At 45.0% G+C, this 17,508-nt stretch overlaps 1 protein-coding gene across 3 annotated transcripts in view; it reads left to right on the top strand.

Moving 5' to 3' along the window:
* Window positions 1-312: 312 nt before the first annotated feature.
* Window positions 313-17,508, top strand: part of NFE2 (nuclear factor, erythroid 2) — a 113,468-nt gene continuing 96,272 nt past the window's right edge. The window contains exons 1-2 of one of the 3 annotated variants that reach the window (XM_063952175.1): window positions 313-399; window positions 1,250-1,372. The gene's annotated coding sequence lies outside the window, so the exon portion shown is untranslated. The remainder of the gene's footprint in view (window positions 400-1,249; window positions 1,373-17,508) is intronic. The other 2 variants (XM_063952172.1, XM_063952174.1) reach the window with 2 other exon arrangements.

The following is a 17,508-nucleotide window of genomic DNA, read 5'->3' as shown; positions in this document are numbered from 1 at the left end:
ATGAGTTAGTCTTCGCCAATAAAACATTAATGTTGAAATCCAAATACAATGCCCTAATACTGTCCATAGTAGTCTGAATTATTGCTATATATTTGCTGCTGTGAAACCCTGCTGTACAGTGCTCAGGAGAAAGCTGACAGGCCAACTACTGTAAGTTCATTTTTATCTGACTTGAACAACTGTCCCTAATCTTTGCCTATGGACCTCAGCTACTGTGGAGGAGGTAACTGCGATCAGGAGGGTGTGGAGAAAATGAGGGTGGGGAGAGGATGCCACTGTCTCAAGTTTGTGGTTTTACAGCCTAATACAGCCAGCCAGAGTCGATAAGCAGTGTAGGACTATGTACAGAGAACATTTCCAGTGACATGGCTAGGACTCTGAAAGAATGGAGACAGGGAGGTAAGAGAGGGAAGGGTGAAGGTGGATGTGAGAAAAAGTGAAATAGGGACTAGATGTGGAACAGAGAAACAATCTTAAAAAGTTATATTGGTAAATAATTGGAACTGTGATATAGCTGTAAATAGGGAAAGGAAGGTTAATAAATAGGTGATATGCATCTGGAAATATGCACAAAGAAAAAGTTTGCATTATTGAGTCTTGATTGAAAAAAGGAAGACAATAAATAGAAGAAGAAATAGTGATCGTGAAACAAGAGGCCATGCAGTGGGATTTAATGGGAGAATGGTGAGGCTGGGGGGCAGTGATACATTACCAGAGAAAGGCACAGAGGGAAGCAGAGGACTTTGACAACTGACACAAAATAAAAATGACAGAGACACATGGCAAATCTGCAGAGAAAACAGTCAATAGAGAAAGTCAGCGTAAAAAAGAAATCCCTTGGGTCTGATGTGGAACCGCTTTTATATCAATAGACATTTTCATTCTGTATGAATTTCCTGGAGTCAAACAAACTACAGTTATTCATTGCATAATATATTTGGTGAGGACAAGTTTTTCTCTACATTAGGTAAGATCATGTTATTTAAATCAATGTAATGTAACCTTACCTACAGTAGGCTATGATGTACCATACAGCAGAAAAAGGCCCTGAATCCACACACAAAAACAAACACATTGCTGGGTTAAGTTTTTCATGAGCCAGCAGTTATCATACCCACATAAACATTTACATTACTGTAATGTATGTTAAAAATATTAGTTTATCCATCAATAGCTATATACCAATGCAATAAGGGTTGTTTTTGTTTTGTTTCTTAAATGTGATTTTCTACATTCTGTGCCCTCCTAGAATTGGCTGCCTGAGACAGTTGCCTCATCACAGGCACATCCTTGTCTCTCAGAAGGTGTTATCTTGTTTGTAAGAATAATACACTTTGCGCTGTGGGTACTTAAGGGTAACTCCAGCTGAAATGTAAGTTTTACTCAACGTCACCACTCATTTTCCAACTAGTAGAACATTGGGGGTCCCATGATATGGAACCCCAAAGTGGGTATAAAGGTCCATACACATTAGACGATGTCCTTTTGTGAGCATCGTCGTCTAGTGTTTCCCCCTCCCGGGCCGGCCGGTCGGCGGCCGCCTGTACACACTGAGCGATATGACCGCTCATATCGCTCAGTGATGTCATGCCTCCACCGGCCGTGCATGCAGCTCCTGGACGACCATCCAGATAGAGCATACATGCACTGCCGACAGCGCGACGGTCGTCACTGCCGGCATACACACTTGCCGATAAAAGGAGCAACGTCGCTCAGGGAGGGGGAAAATTAGCGATGTCGCTCATTTTATTGGCAAGTGTGTTTGGGCCTTAACTGTTCCCTGCAATGCTTATTGTTCTGGCTTTGACTGCTGAGAGAAGCAGATGGTAAAACGGTATTGTGCTCTTGGTTGTATACACTAATGATAAGAGCTGTTGCAGCAGTGCAGGCAGGGGGGAGTTATCCCAAAGTACAGGGGTTACTTGCATCAGTGCTACTGGAGAGAGGGATACTGGGAAAATACACTTACCTAGAGTTAACTCTGAACACTGCATGATAAAAAATATAATGGGGTAAATTTACTAAGGTGGGAGGTTTTTTTTTTAGAACTGGTGATGTTGCCCATAGCAACCAATCAGATTATATCTATTATCTTCTAGAAGCAGCTACATGTTAAGTAGAATCTGATTGGTTGCTATGGGCAACATCACCAGTTCTAAAAAAAACTCCCACCTTAGTAAATTTACCCCAATGTCCCAATGTCCAGTAACACATAAGTTCTGTATTAAATGCAAGTGTCATTCGCTATACAGTCCTCTCCTCTATATATTTAACCTACTGTAACAGAGTGTATTCTTAGCCAAGTCTACTCAGTGTCACAACTTTCATAAAGTTATGCAATAACTGAACAAATTGTATTTCCAGTGTACAAAGCATCTGTTAAAAAAAAAATTGCTGTAACAAGAATGAAAATGACCGGACAAACCACATAAAACCAGACTCAGTCCCTGTCAGTGTTGCTACGATTCTGGAGCAGTACATAACACTGGTCAACATTATGCCTATAGTCAAGAGTTTTTCAGTCCTTTTTAGGATAATTTAAGGGTGATGATTCATAATATGACATTGGTTTTTCCAGATTGGCTCTACTTTTTGAGATAATTGGGTATCCCGTGAAAAACAGTAAAACGCATATTAAGTTTTGGATATGCAGAACTGTGTAGCTTAGCATGTAGAAATTACTACACATCACTTCAAAAGAAACTCGATACACTCAAAATGAATAATTATTTGATGAAACAACATATAAACATGCTAAACTTTTGACAATTATTGATTTAAAAACCGCTGCTTGTATGATTTTCTTTTATAGGAGTGATTGTCACAGTCAACTGTTTATTGAAACCTTTATAATTGACAGCACAAAAAATAAGAATTTACTTACCGATAATTCTATTTCTCGTAGTCCGTAGTGGATGCTGGGGACTCCGTCAGGACCATGGGGAATAGCGGCTCCGCAGGAGACTGGGCACAAAAGTAAAAGCTTCAGGATCAGGTGGTGTGCACTGGCTCCTCCCCCTATGACCCTCCTCCAAGCCTCAGTTAGGATACTGTGCCCGGACGAGCGTACACAATAAGGAAGGATTTTGAATCCCGGGTAAGACTCATACCAGCCACACCAATCACACCGTACAACCTGTGATCTGAACCCAGTTAACAGCATGATAACAGCGGAGCCTCTGAAAAGATGGCTCACAACAATAATAACCCGATTTTTGTAACAATGACTATGTACAAGTATTGCAGACAATCCGCACTTGGGATGGGCGCCCAGCATCCACTACGGACTACGAGAAATAGAATTATCGGTAAGTAAATTCTTATTTTCTCTGACGTCCTAAGTGGATGCTGGGGACTCCGTCAGGACCATGGGGATTATACCAAAGCTCCCAAACGGGCGGGAGAGTGCGGATGACTCTGCAGCACCGAGTGAGAGAACTCCAGGTCCTCCTCAGCCAGGGTGTGCCCCTGACCAAGTAGCAGCTCGGCAAAGTTGTAAAGCCGAGATCCCTCGGGCAGCCGCCCAAGATGAGCCCACCTTCCTTGTGGAATGGGCATTTACATATTTTGGCTGTGGCAGGCCTGCCACAGAATGTGCAAGCTGAATTGTACTACACATCCAACTAGCAATCGTCTGCTTAGAAGCAAGAGCACCCAGTTTGTTGGGTGCATACAGGATAACAGCAAGTCAGTTTTCCTGACTCCAGCCGTCCTGGAAACCTATATTTTCTGGGCCCTGACAACATCTAGCAACTTGGAGTCCTCCAAGTCCCTAGTAGCCGCAGGTACCACAATAAGCTGGTTCAGGTGAAACGCTGACACCACCTTAGGGAGAAACTGGGGACGAGTCCGCAGCTCTGCCCTGTCCGAATGGACAATCAGATATGGGCTTTTGTGAGACAAAGCCGCCAATTCTGACACTCGCCTGGCCGAGGCCAGGGCCAACATCATGGTCACTTTCCATGTGAGATATTTCAAATCCACAGATTTGAGCGGTTTAAACCAATGTGATTTGAGGAATCCCAGAACTACGTTGAGATCCCACAGTGCCACTGGAGGCACAAAAGGGGGTTGTATATGCAGTACTCCCTTGACAAACTTCTGGACTTCAGGAACTGAAGCCAATTCTTTCTGGAAGAAAATCGACAGGGCCGAAATTTGAACCTTAATGGACCCCAATTTGAGGCCCATAGACACTCCTGTTTGCAGGAAATGCAGGAATCGACCGAGTTGAAATTTCTTCGTGGGGCCTTCCTGGCCTCACACCACGCAACACATTTTCGCCACATGTGGTGATAATGTTGTGCGGTCACCTCCTTCCTGGCTTTGACCAGGGTAGGAATGACCTCTTCCGGAATGCCTTTTTCCCTTAGGATCCGGCGTTCAACCGCCATGCCGTCAAACGCAGCCGCGGTAAGTCTTGGAACAGACATGGTACTTGCTGAAGCAAGTCCCTTCTTAGCGGCAGAGGCCATGAGTCCTCTGTGAGCATCTCTTGAAGATCCGGGTACCAAGTCCTTCTTGGCCAATCCGGAGCCACGAGTATAGTTCTTACTCCTCTACGTCTTATAATTCTCAGTACCTTAGGTATGAGAAGCAGAGGAGGGAACACATACACCGACTGGTACACCCACGGTGTTACCAGAACGTCCACAGCTATTGCCTGAGGGTCTCTTGACCTGGCGCAATACCTGTCCAGTTTTTTGTTCAGGCGGGACGCCATCATGTCCACCTTTGGTCTTTCCCAACGGTTCACAATCATGTGGAAGACTTCCCGATGAAGTCCCCACTCTCCCGGGTGGAGGTCGTGCTGAGGAAGTCTGCTTCCCAGTTGTCCACTCCCGGAATGAACACTGCTGACAGTGCTATCACATGATTTTCCGCCCAGCGAAGAATCCTTGCAGTTTCTGCCATTGTCCTCCTGCTTCTTGTGCCGCCCTGTCTGTTTACGTGGGCGACTGCCGTGATGTTGTCCCACTGGATCAATACCGGCTGACCTTGAAGCAGAGGTCTTGCTAAGCTTAGAGCATTGTAAATTGCTCTTAGCTCCAGTATATTTATGTGGAGAGAAGTCTCCAGACTTGATCACACTCCCTGGAAATTTTTTCCTTGTGTGACTGCTCCCCAGCCTTTCAGGCTGGCATCCGTGGTCACCAGGACCCAGTCCTGAATGCCGAATCTGTGGCCCTTTAGTAGATGAGCACTCTGCAGCCACCACAGAAGAGACACCCTTGTCCTTGGAGACAGGGTTATCCGCTGATGCATCTGAAGATGCGATCCGGACCATTTGTCCAGCAGATCCCACTGAAACGTTCTTGCGTGAAATCTGTCGAATGGAATCGCTTCGTAAGAAGCCACCATTTTTCCCAGGACCCTTGTGCAATGATGCACTGACACTTTTCCTGGTTTTAGGAGGTTCCTGACTAGCTCGGATAACTCCCTGGCTTTCTCCTCCGGGAGAAACACCTTTTTCTGGACTGTGTCCAGAATCATCCCTAGGAACAGCAGACGTGTCGTCGGAGACAGCTGCGATTTTGGAATATTTAGAATCCACCCGTGCTGTCGTAGAACTACTTGAGATAGTGCTACTCCGACCTCCAACTGTTCTCTGGACCTTGCCCTTATCAGGAGATCGTCCAAGTAAGGGATAATTAAGACGCCTTTTCTTTGAAGAAGAATCATCATTTCGGCCATTACCTTGGTAAAGACCCGGGGTGCCGTGGACAATCCAAACGGCAGCGTCTGAAACTGATAGTGACAGTTTTGTACCACGAACCTGAGGTACCCTTGGTGAGAAGGGCAAATTGGGACATGGAGGTAAGCATCCTTGATGTCCAGGGACACCATATAGTCCCCTTCTTCCTGGTTCGCTATCACTGCTCTGAGTGACTCCATCTTGATTTGAACCTTTGTATGTAAGTGTTCAAATATTTCAGATTTAGAATAGGTCTCACCGAGCCGTCTGGCTTCAGTACCACAATATAGTGTGAAATAATACCCCTTTCCTTGTTGTAGGAGGGGTACTTTGATTATCACCTGCTGGGAATACAGCTTGTGAATTGTTTCCAATACTGCCTCCCTGTCGGAGGGAGACGTTGGTAAAGCAAACTTCAGGAACCTGCGAGAGGGAGACGTCTCGAATTTCCAATCTGTACCCCTGGGATACTACTTGTAGGATCCAGGGGTCCACTTGCGAGTGAGCCCACTGCGTGCTGAAACTCTTGAGACGACCCCCCACCGCACCTGTTTGTACGGCCCCAGCGTCATGCTGAGGACTTGGCAGAAGCGATGGAAGGCTTCTGTTCCTGGGAATGGGCTGCCTGCTGCAGTCTTCTTCCCTTACCTCTATCCCTGGGCAGATATGACTGGCCTTTTGCCCGCTTGCCCTTATGGGGACGAAAGGACTGAGGCTGAAAAGACGATGTCTTTTTCTGCTGAGATGTGACTTGGGGTAAAAAAGGTGGATTTTCCAGCTGTTGCCGTGGCCACCAGGTCCGATGGACCGACCCCAAATAACTCCTCCCCTTTATACGGCAATACTTCCATGTGCCGTTTGGAATCTGCATCACCTGACCACTGTCGTGTCCATAAACATCTTCTGGCAGATATGGACATCGCACTTACTCTTGATGCCAGAGTGCCAATATCCCTCTGTGCATCTCGCATATATAGAAATGCATCCTTTAAATGCTCTATAGTCAATAAAATACTGTCCCTGTCAAGGGTATCAATATTTCCAGTCAGGGAATCCGACCAAGCCACCCCAGCTCTGCCCATCCAGGCTGAGGCGATCGCTGGTCGCAGTATAACACCAGTATGTGTGTATATACTTTTTAGGATATTTTCCAGCCTCCTATCAGTTGGCTCCTTGAGGGCGGCCGTATCTGGAGACGGTAACGCCACTTGTTTTGATAAGCGTGTGAGCGCCTTATCCACCCTAAGGGGTGTTTCCCAACGCGCCATAACTTCTGGCGGGAAAGGGTATACCGCCCATAATTTTCTATCGGGGGAAACCCACGCATCATCACACACTTCATTTAATTTATCTGATTCAGGAAAAACCACATGTAGTTTTTTCACACTCCACATAATACCCTTTTTTGTGGTACTTGTAGTATCAGAAATATGTAACATCTCCTTCATTGCCCTTAACAAGTAACGTGTGGCCCTAAAGGAAAATACGTTTGTTTCTTCACCGTCGACACTGGAGTCAGTGTCCGTGTCTGTGTCGACCGACTGAGGTAAAAGGACGTTTTAACGCCCCTGACGGTGTTTGAGACGCCTGGACAGGTACTAATTGGTTTGCCGGCCGTCTCATGTCGTCAACCGACCTTGCAGCGTGTTGACATTATCACGTAATTCCTTAAATAAGCCATCCATTCCGGTGTCGACTCCCTAGAGAGTGACATCACCATTACAGGCAATTGCTCCGCCTCCTCACCAACATCGTCCTCATACATGTCGACACACACGTACCGACACACAGCACACACACAGGGAATGCTCTGATAGAGGACAGGACCCCACTAGCCCTTTGGGGAGACAGAGGGAGAGTTTGCCAGCACACACCAAAAACGCTATAATTATACAGGGACAACCTTTATATAAGTGTTTTTCCCTTATAGCATTTTAATATATATAGTCATATCGCCAAATAAGTGCCCCCCCTCTCTGTTTTAACCCTGTTTCTGTAGTGCAGTGCAGGGGAGAGCCTGGGAGCCTTCCCACCAGCATTTCTGTGAGGGAAAATGGCGCTGTGTGCTGAGGAGAATAGGCCCCGCCCCCTTTTCGGCGGGCTTCTTCTCCCGTTTTTCTGAGACCTGGCAGGGGTTAAATACATCCATATAGCCCCCAGGGGCTATATGTGATGTATTTTTAGCCAGAATAAGGTACTATCATTGCTGCCCAGGGCGCCCCCCAGCGCCCTGCACCCTCAGTGACCGCTGCTATGAAGTGTGCTGACAACAATGGCGCACAGCTGCAGTGCTGTGCGCTACCTTATGAAGACTGAAAAGTCTTCTGCCGCCGGTTTCTGGACCTCTTCACTTTTCGGCATCTGCAAGGGGGTCGGCGGCGCGGCTCCGGGACGAACCCCAGGGTGAGACCTGTGTTCCGACTCCCTCTGGAGCTAATGGTGTCCAGTAGCCTAAGAAGCCAATCCATCCTGCACGCAGGTGAGTTCACTTCTCTCCCCTAAGTCCCTCGATGCAGTGAGCCTGTTGCCAGCAGGACTCACTGAAAATAAAAAAACCTAACAAAACTTTTACTCTAAGCAGCTCTTTAGGAGAGCCACCTAGATTGCACCCTTCTCGGCCGGGCACAAAAATCTAACTGAGGCTTGGAGGAGGGTCATAGGGGGAGGAGCCAGTGCACACCACCTGATCCTGAAGCTTTTACTTTTGTGCCCAGTCTCCTGCGGAGCCGCTATTCCCCATGGTCCTGACGGAGTCCCCAGCATCCACTTAGGACGTCAGAGAAATAGCAGTCATCAGAGTGGTTTTTGGGTTCCCTCCACACCATAGGCACACCGAAGTTCAAACTTTTTTTGTTTCCATATGTCCACTGGCGAAGATTGTCTATGCAAGTTTTACAGACTTTGTGGGGAGCCCAGGGCTTATCTTGATCACCAAGCTTTATACCAAACTATGCAAGATAGGCATGCTTCACGAACTCTTATGTCTTTTCTTTGCTTGAGGAATGTGTATTCGCCACAAATGTAACAAAATACATCAAGATAATTTACATAGGGGGTCATTCCGAGTTGTTCGCTCGTTGACGATTTTCGCTATGCTGCGATTTGTTGCAAACTGTGCATGCGCAAGGTACGCAGGGCGCATGCGCTTAGTTTTTTAACATAAAACTTAGTAGATTTGCTGTGGATTCTGCTGCACTTTTCAGTCGCACTGCTGATCGGTGAATGATTGACAGGAAAGGGGCGTTTCTGGGTGGTAACTCAGCGTTTTCCCGGCGTTTGCTAAAAAACGCAGGCGTGTCAGGGAAAAACGCGGGAGTGTCTTGAGAAACGGGGGAGTGGCTGGGCGAACGCAGGGCGTGTTTGTGATGTCAAACCAGGAACTGAACGGACTGAGCTGATCGCAATCTGTGAGTAGGTCTGGAGCTACTCAGAAACTGCAAAGAATTATTTAGTAGCAGTTCTGCTAATCTTTCGTTCGCAATTCTGCTAAGATACACTCCCAGAGGGCGGCGGCCTAGCATGTGCAATGCTGCTAAAAGCAGCTAGCGAGCGAACAACTCGGAATGAGGGCCATAGTTACTTAGTTAGTGAGGTTGAAAAGAAGCAAAATGCCCATCGGGTTCAACCTGTATTCTGTGTTAAGCTGTTCATATTATAATGCACCTGCTGTAGTAATGGTTTAGTATCAATTGACGGGTGGTCTTCAGTTTGCCGTCGGCCGGGCTCCCAACGAGCAGCATACCAGCGCTAGAATCCCGACCGCCGGCATACCGACAGCTTTTCTCCCTCTTGGGGGTCCACGACCCCCCTGGAGGGAGAATAGATAGCGTGGCGCACGTAGCGCGCCACCGTGCCCACAGCGTGGCAAGCGCAGCGGTTGGGATTCCAGCGCCGGTATGCTGGCCGCCGGGAGCCCAACTGCTGGCATAACATACTACACCCCCAATTGACAACTATGATTCTTACCACTCCCAGATATTAATGTCACTATGCTAAATGCTATAACCCTGGATACTTTTTCCAGTTAAAAACGTGTCCTACCCGTTTTTAAATGCATTTACAAAGTATGCCATTATTACCTTCTCCGGCAGGGAGTTCCAAATCTTTTTTGCCCTTATCGTGAAGAACCCTTTCCTACGTTGTGTACGGAATTTTCTCTCCTCTAGCATCAGTGAGTGCCCACGTGTCCTATACAGAGTTCTTTTAACAGATCCCCTGCTAACTCCTTGTAATGACCCTTTACATATTTGAATATATTAATATTGTCTCCTCTTAGACGCCTCTTTTCTAGTGTATACATATTTAATCTAGTAAGCCTTTCCTCGTACTCCCGTGTCTCTAACCATTTAATTAATTTAGTAGCTCGCCTTTGAACTCTTTCTAGTTCCCCAATATCTTTTTTATAAAATGGTGCCCACAATTGAAAACAATATTCAAGGTGTGGACGTACCAATGATTTGTACAGTGACAGGATTACATCCTCATCCCTTGTCTCAATGCCCCGTTTTATGCACGCAAGCACTTTATTTGCCGTTTTTGCTGCATTTTGACATTATGTACCGTTACTAAACCTATTATCTATAAATACCCCCAAAATCTTTTTCCATGCCTAGGTTTCAAGTGTGTTTTTTGTCCTAAAATGCATAACTTTGCATTTTTCTATATTGAACCTCATTTCCCATTTAGACGCCTAGGTTTCAAGTTTAAATAAGTAATTCTGTAGAGACTCCACATCGCTTTCTCAATTAATTACCTTACACAGTTTATCATCATCTGCAAAGAGTGACACTGTGCTTTCCAGGCCTATTCCTAGATCATTGATAATTATATTGAACAGTAGCGGGCCAAGTACAGACCCTTGTGGTATTCCGCTGACTACTGGTGCCCAGCTGGAGAACATCCCGTTGACCACTACTCGTTGTACTTTGTTATCCAGCCTATTACCTATCCATGTGCAAATAGTATATCCTAGGCCATGTTCCCTTAATTTGATGATCAATCTCCTGTGAGGCACTGTATTGAAGGCTTTTGCAAAATCTATATACACCACATCCACTGCTTTTCCCTGGTCAAGATTCTCGCTCACTTCCTCGTAGAAGCTGATTAAGTTAGTTTGACATGATCTGTCCCTTACAAACCCATGCTGACTTTTGCTAATAATCTTATTAACCTGCAGATAATCCTGTATACTATCGCTCAAAATACCTTCCAATATGTTACCCACTATAGAGGTTAAACTAACTGATCTATAGTTACCAGGATTATTTTTAGTTCCCTTTATAAATAAAGGCACTACCACAGCTATGCGCCAATCCTTTGGTACCATGCCTGATGTAATTGAACTATGGAAAATCATGTATAGGGGTTTTGCTAGCTGCGACCTAAGCTCCATAATAACCCTCAGATGAAAACCATCTGGGCACTTGTGATTTATTAATCTTTATGTTCTTAGTCTATCCATGACTGCTTCCTCACTTAAACAAGCATAAAGCCAAGAGTCATTACCTTCACTATCGTTATGCAAAACTCTCACCGTCTGATCCTCCCTGGTGATTACTGAGGACATTTTTTTCAGTATTTCAGATTTTATTTTATCATCACTTATCAAAGCTCCCAATTCATCTTTTAGTAGGCCTACGTTCTCCTTCTTTAACCTTTTACTGTTTAAGCAAGATCTTCGAGATGAACTCATATTTGCCTGGAAAAAAAACAAATTTTGCTCTTTAATGATGTTTGTGAACGAAGAAACAAGTAACTAAAAGTATCAGATACTGTAAGTACACAATGAAGATCCAACCACAACTACTAAGACAAGCAGGTCTAAAGCGCTTATGGGAAAAATGCAATTTCAGGGTATATGCAATATCTCACAAAATAGAGCCAATTTGGGAAAACCAATGGTATATTTGCAATCAGCACCCTCATATTACCCGAAATTAATTCAGATATCCTTGACTATAGAAAAAAAAAAATTGTTGAGCGGTGTGAACAGAAAATAATTTATTTTTATTTTGGTGGTAGCAAAATACCTCCCAACTTTACAAAGGAGGAAGGAGGGACATAGATGTGTGGCGAAGGCGCATGCCCAAAATTAGGGGGTGTGGCCTTGCAGGTAGGCATTTTCGCCACTATGGGGGCATGCCCAGCGCTCTGTGAGCAGCTGGCATGCCGCATGTCCCTCTTTCCCAGTGAACAGCTGCTTTGTTAAGCAGAGCAGCAGATCAGAGAGTGTCTCTCTGCTTCCTGGTTCCCACCCCCTCTCAGTGCCTGCCTTGCTGCTGATCAGTCAGCCTGGCAGCACCCGCCACCCAGCAGATGCAGACATCATGATGTTTCTGACCATCAATGGCCATGATGTTTCTGCCCATCGATGGTCGTGATATTTTTGAGGATTGATGGCCACAATGTTCTGACCATTGATGTTTGTGCCATTGGTTTGTTTGTTTGTTTGTTTTTAAATTGTATAGGCTATACTTGAAATGAATGTCCTTAAACTAATTCAATTAAAAAAAACATATAGATATAGATTTATTTACATCCAGCATAGCTTGTAATTATGTTGACATGCTCTCACTGGACTGCCCCATTATGCCTCTTTATTCGTAACTGTAGATGCAATTGAAATGCATTAGTCTCTGCACTTTCTGTAATTGCATGCACCTATTTTAAAAGCCTGCACAATGCAAAAATATGCAAGATACACATATATATATACTCTGTATATACACCTATGTATATATATATATATATATACATATACACATAGCATATTAAACATGCACACACACATATATATATATATATATATATACATACACACACACACATACAGTACACGTATATATACGCATGTATTTATATCATATGTGTGTGTTTATATGTATGTATGTATATACATGTGTATATATGTATGCACAAATTGCACATGGATATATATGTACTATAATTAAAATAAAGTAAACTTTTATTAAGCACTTACAAGTGCCACCAGGAAGAAAGCAGGCTGCAGAGGATGCTAGAAAGCCATTAATAATACTCATGCAGCAAAAAAAAAAAAATATATATATATATATATATATATATATATATTTATTTTTTTTAGTGGAGGGGGGTTTCTGGGTGCTCGGAAACCCCCCCTGGGTGCACCACTGGCCACGTGAGGGATCTTCGGAGACCTCTCTGCCAGCTAGTCAGTGCATATGCTTCTTCTGCTCTGCAATAAACGTGGCAAAGAAGCTGTTGGATATATTGTCCTGGGATGACTTCAGTTTTGTATAGACAGCTGTTATCACTGAGAATAGCGGTGATCAGATGGGTTAACTAGGCCACTTAGTGTCATAGTAATATCTAGATACACGGTGCAGGATAAGTGAGTTATCAGACAAAATTGTGTTCTGAAAACATTCCCCACATTCCCAAAAAGACAGCTATCAACGATGTTGCAATTGGAATGGGAATGGATAGTCACAGTAAGATGGGCACTACTTATATGTGGGCATAACCTAATATATGGGGTGGGATGTAATGAATTCCGAGTTCGGTGGCCATGTGCGGGATGCAGCTGAACTCTTTTTTTAAAGGGGCAATCATGTACAAGGCTAAACCATGCCTTGTACTTAATTGCCCCTTTAAAAAAACGTCAGAGTTTAGCCGGCATCCTGCATGGCCGCCGAACTTGAACTTCATTACATTCCGCCCATGGTTCCCTTTCCAAATACGTTTTTGTACTTCTGTAAACCCAAAACACTCATAACTCATCAATATCTACTCTAGACTATTTATAAATTAAAATTGTAATTAGAAGCCTCGTATTTAGTGTGGCTGCAATGGTTGTATGCCTGGCACCTTTATGGGCAAGATAAATAATCCATGGAATTTATGACCCAAAATAACTGACTCAACTCAACGGCGTTTATGGTTTTCAGTAAAATTATTTTTGCAAATCTTATCCTCTGTATTGTGTTCAGAATTTCTGTAAAGCTAAACCTCTGTATTATGTTTATGAATTCTGTAAAGTGCCATAAATCCTCTTGGAGAAATGCGCTACATAAATAATAATTATTTTGATTCTCTGATGACCAATTAGCAGCTAGTGGTGCACACTATTACATCATATAAAGAGGTCCATTCAATTAGGAGTGAGTTTGTTTCATGAAACTTGCATACATAATACGAATGTGTGCACATGAAAAATTTGAGATCTAATTAGACATACCAAGTCGTGGTACTCTGCGAGGTGCGCAACTTTTCTACAAAGAGCAACCTGGGAGAAGTGCATAAAAAAGTGGGGAAACCATCCTGTACCCATAAACGTGACAACTGATATAGAAGGACCATATCGAAGGCTGTTGGTGGCCATAAGAAAAGTACCAGAGGTTTTTAAAATGTGTCAAATGGTTGATTTTTACACTTTTTATGAATGGTTGAAAAATTATAGCAAGTTTTCCATCAAATTCAAACATTTCCAGAATTTTGGGGCACAGGAAAATGTCTGTGTAGTTGTTTTTCAGTGTTTTTAATACACATTTGTAATAGACTGGAATAAGCAGTTTTACCTATAATTTGCAAGCTGAAAAATAACCTTCCATCAATACAACAGCTCCACCAACCTGTCCCACATCATTTAATCCAGGGGTGTCCAAACTTTTTGCAAAGAGGGCTAGATTTGGTGAGGTGAAAATGTGCGGGGGCTGACCAGATACACAAATGCCCCCAGCAGTGCTGCCAGATACACATTATATGCCCAGCAGTGCTGCCAGATACACAAATGCCCCCAGTGCTGCAAGATACACAAATGACCCCAGTGCCAGATACACATTATATGCCCCCAGCAGTGTTGGCAGATACACATTATATGCCCCCACAGTGCTGCCAGATACAGATTATATGCCCCCAGCAGCGTTGCCAGATACACATTATATGCTCCCACAGTGCTGCCAAATACACATTATATGCCCCCACAGTGCTGCCAGATACACATTATATGCCCCCAGCAGTGCTGCCAGATACACAAATGCCCTCACAGTGCTGCCAGATACACATTATATGCCCCCACAGTGCTTCCAGATACACATTATATGCCCCCACAGTGCTGCCAGATATACATTATATGCCCCCAGCAGTGCTGCCAGATACACAAATACAGAGCCGGCCCTAGGCATAGGTAAACTAACATGAATAAGAGACACTATTGCATGATATTATGTGAATAAAGTTGCAGTACTGTGTGGCGTAATATCAACTGGGGGTATTATTGTGTGGCCATGCCCCTTCCCAGCAAGAACACGCACCGTTTTGGGCTGCGCACCGAATGTGCACACTGTTCCTATTTAAAATATAGGGGGTAGGAGCACCAAAATGAGGACTGCTATGGGTGAGGGGTGATGGTGCTGGAAAAGGGGTACAAAGTCAGAGGCGGAACAAGCGTCTGTGCAAGGGGGCACCAGCCAAAATCTTGCCTAGGGCATCATATTGGTTAGGGCCAGCTCTGCACAAATGCCCCCACAGTGCTGCCAGATACACATTATATGCCCCCACAGTGCTGCTAGATACACATTATATGCCCCCACAGTGCTTCCAGATACACATTATATGCCCCCAGCAGTGCTGCCAGATACACATTATATGCCCCCATCGTGCTGCCAGATACACATTATTAGCCCCCACAGTGCTGCCAGATACACATTATATGCCCCCAGCAGTGCTGCCAGATACACAAATACCCCCACAGTGCTACCAAATACACATTATATGCCCCCAGCAGTGCTGCCAGATACACATTATATGCCCCCACAGTGCTGCCAGATACACATTATATGCCCCCACAGTGCTGCCAGATACACATCGTATGCCCCCACAGTGCTTCCAGATACACATTATATGCCCCCAGCAGTGCTGCCAGATATACAAATGCCCCCAGCAGTGCTGCCAGATACACATTATATGCCCCCACAGTGCTGCCAGATACACTTTATATGCCCCCAGCAGTGCTGCCAGATACACAAATACCCCCACAGTGCTACCAAATACACATTATATGCCCCCAGCAGTGCTGCCAGATACACATTAAATTCCCCCACAGTGCTGCCAGATACACATTATATGCCCCCAGCAGTGCTGCCAGATACACATTATATGCCCCCAGCAGTGCTGCCAGATATACAAATGCCCCAACAGTGCTGCCAGATACACATTATATGCCCCCACAGTGCTGCCAGATACACATTGTATGCTCCCAGCAGTGCTGCCAGATACACAAATGCCCCCACAGTGCTGCCAGATACACATGATATGCCCCCACAGTGCTGCAGATACACATTATTAGCCCCCACAATGCTGCCAGATACACATTGGAGAATTACTTACAAGTGAAAATGCTTTAGCCCAGAACACCTATGAGGGGGTGAAGCACTGAACTTATTGAGACCGCTGATCACCGCACACTGCTACGGAGCTGCAGTAAAGATGGCCACTGTAATGATCCTCCCTGGTGTCTCCTTTTATAGATTCATACAGACAGGAGTGCTGGGTTTGTTTTGGCGGGAGAGGCAATCCCAGCCCTCCTGTCTCACCAGATCATCAGCAGACCAGCCTATAGTCTGCACGCAGAGGAGGGGAAGATAGCTGTCAGTCACCGAGTAGCGCGGCTGACAGCAATGGGCAGGGAGCGTCAGTGCGGCGGGGTGCAGTGGTCTGCAAAGGCAGTGTGCCTGAGAGCTGAGGGCTGCACAGAGTCTGCGGGCTGGTGGAATGTGAGCACGGCCGCAATTGGCCCCCGGGCTGGACTTTGGACATGCCTGATTTAACCCATTATTGAGCTTTTTAGAGATATTCACCTGAAAACTGTCATGTCTTTACTGGCCAAATTATGCTTTTTAACCCCTCCAACTGCATGATTACTCATTAGGATGGGTGTATCAGTGAATATTCACTGTATCTCTACATTTTTACCTTAACATATTTTCCCTACCTTTTCACCTGCTGAGAGGGGTGTGCACAAAATTACACACATTTCCTCAGAAAAAATAGTGCAAATTTGGAATTTAATTAGCAAATGTTATTCCCAATACGAGTTTTCTGTGAGAACGGCGCACATTACCCAACTTGCACCTAATACAATTTTTACACCAAAAACCAAAGTTCAACCCAGGTTTCCGGACACAGTTCCAACCTGGATTAGACCTTGTTTTCACTGCACATTGGACCCGGGTTCACCCAGGTGGAGCTGTTTACACTGCATCGTTACCTGGGTCCAACACTGGTAGCTACTACCAATTTTACAACAAAAACTCAGGTTTGACGAGGTTTCCACTTTCCAGATACAGAGCCCGATTCAGACCTGATGGCTCCTCTGCGAATTTGCAGAGGTTTGCGATCACATAGTCACCGCCCGAACAGAGTGAATACCCGCCCCGTAAGCCGTGCAAAGAGCTCTGCGTACACCAGTCAGCTGCAAATCTGTTCGCAACTCACTCACCATTAAATATTTTTTCCAGTCTGTGCAGTCTGTGCGTAGGCCAGGACCTACTACTACAATGCGATAGAATCAGGATGATTGGGGCTGGGGCTGACATCACACACCCTCCCTGAAAACGCTTGGGAACGCCTGCATTTTTCCTGATACTCCCAGAAAACAGGCAGTTACCACCCCCAAATGTCCGCTTCCTTCTCAATCAACTTGCGTAGGCCTAGCATTCAAAAAACTTGCTAGATTCTTTTGCTGTTTGGCCTCGCACGTGTGCATTACGATCCGTACGCATGTGCAGTCGATCGATAATCACCCGCCTTGTGAAATCGCACAACAGCGATCAGGT

This window comes from Pseudophryne corroboree, chromosome 2, assembly GCF_028390025.1.
Source record: "Pseudophryne corroboree isolate aPseCor3 chromosome 2, aPseCor3.hap2, whole genome shotgun sequence".
Classification (NCBI taxonomy): domain Eukaryota; kingdom Metazoa; phylum Chordata; class Amphibia; order Anura; family Myobatrachidae; genus Pseudophryne; species Pseudophryne corroboree.
Note: the sequence above shows the minus strand (reverse complement) of the source record. Positions and strands in the feature narration are given on the sequence as shown.